The sequence below is a fragment of the Crassostrea angulata genome, chromosome 4, assembly GCF_025612915.1.
Source record: "Crassostrea angulata isolate pt1a10 chromosome 4, ASM2561291v2, whole genome shotgun sequence".
Lineage (NCBI taxonomy): Eukaryota > Metazoa > Mollusca > Bivalvia > Ostreida > Ostreidae > Magallana > Magallana angulata.
This window is the reverse complement of record NC_069114.1, coordinates 8,384,486-8,392,994: the sequence shown is the minus strand read 5'-3', so window position 1 is coordinate 8,392,994 and position 8,509 is coordinate 8,384,486. Positions and strand designations below refer to the sequence as shown.

Sequence of the window (8,509 nt, the reverse complement as noted above, 5' to 3'; positions counted from 1 at the left end):
GTTGCAACAGCAGACAAAAACTAATTTTTGTATTGTCACATTTATTTCTAGACCACATTTTATTCACCAATTAATGAAGAGAAATTTAAAATCAACAAACCTCTAGATTTTATAATTGACAACAAGAACCTAAATTCTGTGAAATAGACTATAAACACAGGCACGATTTTTACTGCGAAACCGAAAGGGTCAAACAAAACCAAGTGGTCTAAAATTTGAATGACAATAACATTCGCAGGGGTGTATATATCAATTATGATTTACCTAAACATGTATTCAGCACGTATTATTTTTATGTGTCAGCTGTATCCTTTATAACATCAAAAATTGAATTAAAAAATATCTATTAATATTTTTGTAAAATATAATCCGTAATGATTTATGTCCATTTTCAAGGTTAGAGCGAAGGCAAACGATGAGACGAGGAAGCCACTTACTGGTTGTTTGGTCATGGCTAACTTCGACATGAGTGCTGCATACAAGTTAGAATGAGAAAAAGAGAAATAAAATCGAAAATTAACAATGCCATAATTAATTTAAAGAGGACCTTATGGTTATAACGTTTTTTTGCCTATATTTACTTCTTAAAGACGAAGATCTTTACTTAAGGAGTCTCGGGGGAGAATGTTTCAAACATACGATTTCCTTTAAAAATTTTTTACAGTGAAATGTCAACTTATGAGTAAACTATGTGCAAAATATAAAGTAAATTGACCGGATAGTTTATCTGTTTGTCGCGCTCAAATTTTGGTCGTATGTCCGATTCATCACCGACATTTTATATAGGATTATACTGGAAAATGAGGGTTTTCATTTTCAATTTCATATTAAAAAAATTACAAACATGCACACGATTTTCTTTAAATTTTCAGCAATGGAAGGTTAACGTATAAGTAAACTTTTTGCCAAATTAAAAACCATATTGACCGGATGGTTTTTAGGCTATCCGTCCTCATAGTTTGATCCTATAAACGTGCCATGCCAGCCATTTTACATTATAGAATTGTTTAAAACAAAGGGATGTTTACGAATCAAATTTAATTTTATTTGTATTAGAAGAAAAATACATTTCCACTCACACAGAACGTAGAAAGGTCGCGTATGTTTTTATTTTGCAAATTATAGTTTTGATTTTAATTATTGACGCTGTAATAGAAAATGCACGACGTTAATTTTTGTCAATTGTTACGTCAGTCTCAACTGACGTCATCCTAAGACGTTGACTCCGACGACAATAACGTCGATTTTGAAGAAGCGGCGAACAAATTAAAATACTTCTAACATTATTCTAACGAATCATTTCACTTAAAATAATTTTTTGATAAGTAATTTTTCTGAAATAAAAACGCTAGATGATAACCTGTATCATTAAAAATTTTACTTTAAAGGACGAGTGCACTTATGGGCCCCGGTGAAAAGTGAAAAAATGAAGAATCAAATTAAGCATATTTTTTCCCCTAACATTATCTATTGATATCTATTCCATAAGAATTAACAAGTTTTAGCGCTGAATTTATTGTATATAAAATGCACGAAGCTTTAAAACATAGTAGGGGTCAGCAGACATTCGTGATTTTGTATAGTAAATCGAGGACAGGCATTCATTTAAAAGTCTTTGTTTACTGTCAGCCTAACCGAGTACAAACTTGTGGAAAACACAAAATACGCATTATACATTTAGTAAACTCCTGTGAAAGTAAGAAGTTTGTACTCGGTTAGGCTGGTGCCTAAAAAATGAAAAACGTATGAAAATTTCAAGGTTTTTCCTATAGCAAGCGAAAGCTATTACCTGCGTGACCCATGTTTGAACTCATGCATGGAATAAATTATTTCAAACAATCACGTGGTTTCTATACAGGTAAACGTTTGTCAAATGTGCTCACTGTAAAACATTGACACGTTTGAGATCGCTTTCCATCATCTTTGTATGGTCAGGAATGTTTGTTTGTCACTATGGTAATATGCAACTTCAAAGCTTCATACGATTTTTTTTTCAGACGTAAAATGATGCATAAAGTATAATTCAGCAAACGCGCCAATCGATCCACCAACAGAGCAATGTTGATTTAAATGTCTCCTCCCTCTGATTTAAATAGACACAATTCAAGTAGGTTCGGTTCGATTTTTCCGGATTTAGATTATTTATAGGCATTTAAAAATCCTCAGTTTTTTAAATTGTATTCTAATTTTGGTAAATTTAAGCGTGCATATAAATCAGAAGTATCTATGAGTGTTTTACTATTACGAGAAAAAAGCAATTTGTTGATATTTTCTACATATAAACGGCACTGAAAAAGGGCCCATTCTCTATAGCTTAAGTGCACTTGTTCTTTGTGTTTTACAACAGTAATGCGCAATACCCTGCACAGAGGGCGCAATATTTTAAACCCGCTACCGACCTTAATATTAGCTTATGGCCAACAATGTCAAAGGTAGAACTGATTGTTAATTTGTTGACCACCCAGCCTCCATAACTTAATGTTTGCATATTTTCTTTAAAAATTTCAGCAATTTTTTTGTGATCAAGATCAACAAAACGAAACACCAGAGGAAGAGAGGCGATGCAAGAGGACTTGAGGATGCTGCCAGGGAAGCCTCTTCCACCTTTCCAGTTGTCCTGTCAGGTCTAAACTCAGTAACTGCCACTGACGTCAACAAGGAGATGCAGAACCTGCAGTAAGTTCTAGGGATGGACATCAAGATCCTGGAAGGAATTGCCCTGCCAATGATCCTTGTGAGGGTGGGATGATAATTTGCTTAATTCTTATTCAAATTAATAGTGTCCATAAATAATACACGTATAACGGTTTTTTTTACACGTATTTCTTAAATTGTTTTAGGTTTTGAATGTTGCTCAGCGGTATAATCTGATGAATGTTGTCCTAGTCTACATCAATGATGTCCTGGTACCTTATTATCAGGAGAGCCCGACACCTGCCTGCAAAAAGGTCACCAGAGCTGAAAACCTGACCTTAGTTGGGTTAAGCTTTGGCAGTCATTTTCAGAGTGTGCAAAACAAACCAAAAAAATTACAAAATGTTCAAGCCTTATCTGGAAATGATATAACTGATTTATAGATATATACTATAATGCATATATATACCTTTAAGTATGAACTAAAAGCAAGAATTTTTTCTTAATGTTTAGTTAAATGTTTTTGTTATTTATTTTTAGCACGAGGAGCAAGTTGCAACAATTGAGTCCAATTCGTTTGTTGCAGTCAGGGCGGATCAGGTCAAAGAGAAGGATCACGAGTTGCAGTTTCTAAAACAAGCCTTTTTATTGGCCGTTTAGTACCCGCCCACTTTTACCCGCACCGTGTTATTAATAAATTATTCACAAACTGCCAGCTGTGTCGTTTATGCTAAAACTAAAGCACTGAAATTAACGACCAAGAGTTCTCACAATAATCACTACCTTATTTTTTATGATGAAAACAATTGTCAATAACACACTGTTTAAACAGATTTCCCACTGCATTTTTCTGCACAATGCTTCATCGATAAATTTAATAATTTTATGAATCAATTAAGGTTGAGGCAGTATTTATTTTCTTGTAGCTTATTCTAAAGAATTCCAAACATATACTAACAATAAATGTTACATAAGCAAGAAATTTTTAATGAACATAAAAACTGATCAATGAGTGAAAGACCATTCTACAAATTTGCATGTGTTTTTAAACATGTACAAAAAACTTGAAATTTACGTCACCCACTTTTGGACTGAATTGTGATTAACCTTATTTTGTAACTCACGAGTTCAGCCTTTCAGAACATTAATTTTTTTACATGTACCTAAATATTCATTAAAAAATATTTACTACTGATGTTGATGCTTTACTTGCCGCTTATTTTCTCCCAAACACGCTAATCGACCTTGGTTTGTAAAATTCACGCGCAGGTCGACTCACCATTTTACAGTTCCACATTTATATTTATATATAAACCACACTTCTTCATTTTACAGAGCTGGTAACGATGTTTCAAAGATTTTCAGTACAGATATATTGTAAGCAAATAAGCGAAGACATATGCTTTAAAACGTCTTTTGGATTACACGGCATGTGAACCCGAATTTTTCCGTGGATCTACATTTTGCAGCAAGCTTTTCGTGAGGAAAAAACAGTCTGTTCAACTCATGCAATTTTCCACATATAGTAATGCAAACCCTTAAATCATCAACTTTAAATGCTCTAATTATTGAATAATATAAATGGATTAAATAATTCGGTAAAAGTGCTTTCAACAGTTCCTATTAATATAGCTTTAAACATAGACTAAATCATTTTAGCCTTAATTCCACCCATGTGAGGATATGGAGATATCTACCCCGTATGTGCAAGACACACCTGCTGGTACATACTACATTTCTATTTCCTTTGCATGACATTTCTCTAGATCATTTGCAAAGTAGATTTTAAACATAAAAGATTCAGCCCTTCCACATCCAATCTATCATCAGTGCAGGAGATTAAGGGAGAAGACCCCCAGCGGTTCCAACAGTTTTTGATTGTATAATATACTAAAAGTTATTAAAAAAATAAATTTGTAAAGTGTTATAAGACATATGCTATGATGCAGTCTTCACATATGCATAAAATGTACATATACATGTATTTGCACTCATGTTGCAAATCTTATTTCTTTACATAATTAAACTAATTTAAATTAACTAAATTATCATATACAACAGGAGTCCCAACATGCAGTGCCAAGCCGTCTCCATGCCTACCATTTCCTGTTAGGAAATCCCATTCAGAGGTAACGTATTTATCAAATTAAAAAGAATGACCAATTTGGAACATTAATTTGTTTTTAATGTTTTTTTTTAAAAAAGTTGTTGATTATGACATACGGTGTACCAGAACTGCTTTGATTCGAACAACTTTTTCACTTTCAAACTGAAACGTGCTTCAAATGCAAGAGAAGGGGAAGTTAATCACTTGCATTGGATTGGGCGCGATTTCTGCCAGAAATGGTATCATAGAAAATGTACCAGCATGACCAACAGAGAGTATGTTTTGCTGAACGCAGACCCTGTCTGGCATTGTGTTGTGTGCAAACCTGACAGGTAAGTATGAAGTGTAGAAAGTGTAAATAGAAAGTGATGTTAAACTATTTATTCAAAATCATTTTTTGTTAATTTGTATGCTTAACGATATTCAATTACTTTTCCATTTCATACATAAATTTAAAGCAAGCTATATTATATTTAATGAATCTTTTATTTGTTGGATTTGTGTAATTGTATCCTTGACATTTCCGGTTTTTGTCAGGATTAAAAAAACCCCGATATAAACCTTTCTTTTTACTTGTTTTTCATGTTTGGCTTAAATGTTTTAAAACATCACCTGAGCAGTTTAATTAGTCGGCAAATAATCCACCATTAATGAAGCCGTTAAATATAAAGTTTTTGTTGCTAGCTAATTTGATTTGGAAAAATAAAGGATGAGTATATATATAGATACAGAGAGAGAGAGAGAGAGAGAGAGAGAGAGAGAGAGAGGAGAGAGAGAGAAAGATATTCATTCTGTCCTTATTTTGTAGACATTCCCAAGGAGCTATATGTAGACATAATGAATGGTAATGGTTTGATCTCATGATATTGTCGAAACTGTTCATTTCCTAATATAGACCATTCTAACAGGGAGGATTCTTCCACATCAGAACTGCGGCAACCAGCACTGGAGAGTTCCAGACTCGTTGAGGTCAAAAGAACCACGTATCTGTACACATACAGATGTAATAAAATATATGTTCGTTATTTATTTATGATATATAGTCATAAATAATTTATAAACCAATACATTTTATCGATGTTGATCTTCCATTTAATCAGACAATTAATGAAAAATATACATCCTTAAATATACATCATTATATAACCTAATTTATATTTGTTTATTCTTATTGTATTCCAGTGCCCCATATGCTGTTCAGCAGGTAACTACAGAGTTTATGGACGTTGATGGTGAAACTGTACCTGAACATGAGGCAGAACCAGCCAGAGATGTATATGAACAGGACACCATCATTGATGAAGAGGTATATAGCTATTAAAAAATATATTGCCTTATAATTTATTATATACTGTTTTATGAAAAATGATTTCAAAACTTAATCCACAAAAATGACAAAGATACACATGTACTATATCATTACCATTATTTCATTATAAGTTCCTTGTATTACAGGCAGATCCAGTCCAGGAACTTAGTGCATCATTTGACCTTATCATATAAGATGCTGCCCCAATTTGTCTTGCCCTGCATGCATCATTTGATTTGACAAGAAGGGGTACCAATGGTGCAGGGATCCCTGTTGAAAGGTAATGTATTTTAAATAACTGATATAATATTGAGAGTTCTCCATTTCTCTCTCTTTTTTAAATTACTCTAATTTACTGTATTGACATATTGTAGGTCCCTTCGAGAACCAGAACCAGCTGACAACACTATCATCCCACCTTTTAATTTCGTCTTGAAGTTTTGATTAATGGCTTCACTTATGGCGTCAAGGTATTTATATGCTCTAACAGTGATATATTTTTTTTTTTACCATAGATTGAGTCCTCCTTATAGTTATCACTTGCTACAAATTTTCCTTTACTTTAATTTTAGAGGGAGAACTAGCCCTCCACCATGTGGGTCTGCAGTGTTCATTCTAAAAAGATGCATTATCCAGCCACCGTTCTGCAGACCAGAGGAGATTTTCAGATGGGGCAGACCAAACATATTCATCCTGCTGATCCTAAGCTCCCCTTGCGTGTCTAATTGTGTCGTAACCTTTCATGTATTTAAGTGTACATGTACCCTTTGTACTCAATATACTCTTTCCTTCAGCTTATTTGTTTGCTTTTTCTACTTAGAAATATATCTATATAGACTTCTAAAACCTTGTATCACTTTCTCATAGTGCTGTAACCTTTCATTTTTTCAAGTGTATCCTTTGTACCCAATGTCTCCTTTACTTCAGCTTATTTTTTTAAACTTGGATAAAAATCTCTTGTTCGATGGTAAAATAAAAAAACACAAGTTTAAGTATCGAAAATTTAAAACAAACATCGTAGATCAAACCAACTTCAAAATCACGGCTATGCAATTCTACGGCGAAAATTTGGAAACAAGCACAAACAATACAACAAATTAATTACTAATCGTCTACCAGAAAATCTATGAAGCTAAACACAATAGTTTTAAAGCTATACACGCTATAATTTGCGTCAATTTTGAATAACGGGGAAAATGTATGTGTTTGATTACTAATAAAAGTTACCTTTATGCTGTTAATCATAATGCTCAATTCGATCACGTAACAAATATATCAAATATTAAACAACAAAAAATATTTATTTTCCTGCCAGGAAAGTAATGCCTCCTTGTGAATATTAATCTATCACGTGATATCGAGAGCTAAATTTAGTCTATCATACCACAACTGGTGAAGGGTCAACATCTTCATAATTGTGATAGTTTCACAAAGGGAAAGGATATTTCAGTAAAGCATAAATTTGTCCGATATACGAGTACAAACAAAAGAAAAAAATACAAGCCCGTGAGTAGAAATTAATACTTCCTTCAAAAAAATGACGTAGACCTGTGTTTTTCCCCTATGTGCTATTTATAGATCCTATAAGTGTTAATGCAGATGTAAGGGTATCGTGAATGACAAACATATTTTACTCATTATACATGTATGTATTTCAAATTAACAACTGTTAAGCATATTAAAAATCAAGTTGGATATTCAATTAGGCAAACAATAACGACCACCTAGTTCTCCGCGGACATGCGCAATGAGGTCGGTTTCGCTCTTCCTTCATCAATATTCATGGAAAGGTATATTTTCCTGGCAGTAAAATAAACAATCAAAAATCTATATCTTTGTAACGAGATGAAATTCACCATTGTAATTTACAGATTAAGGATAACTTTTATAGGCAGACAAACACATGCGTTTTCACTGTCATTCAAAATTGACGTAAATTATAGCGTGTATAGCTTTAATTTTCAGAATACCGAGCCTCATTTTTTATCGTGCTAATAAACGCGTCTTAAGGATACACGAGACGTTCCTCAATTTTATATAATTTTCCTTGATATTTTATTCCTTATTTATTATCATTTAAACCTGTTCATTCCCAAAAATTCAGGGTACATTACCAGGTTCTTTTCAGAGCTAAAATATTTCGAATTTTTCTTAAAATATCATGCAAAATGCATTTGAATGCTCATGCAAAATGCATTTGAATGCTTACTAATAAAGCCATACTATTCATTTTCAATTGAACACTTTATATCTAAATAAAAAAAGAATCATTTAACATAAAAATAAAATTATAAAATTACTAAGTGGAAATCTTCACATTGCGGAGATGGGTAAAAAGAGAAAAAAATGGAAGATAGGTCGCATTTGACCTTAAATATCAACCCCAAATGATAGCGCAACTATATCCCTGGCAGGTCTTTGTAATCATCATTTAAAAATGTCAATGGACAGAAATGGAT

The 8,509-nt window shown here is 32.9% G+C and overlaps 1 pseudogene; it reads left to right on the top strand.

Moving 5' to 3' along the window:
• Nucleotides 1-2,689: 2,689 nt before the first annotated feature.
• On the top strand, nucleotides 2,690-6,908 carry LOC128180641 (uncharacterized; annotated as a pseudogene).
• The last annotated feature ends 1,601 nt before the right edge of the window (nucleotides 6,909-8,509 follow it).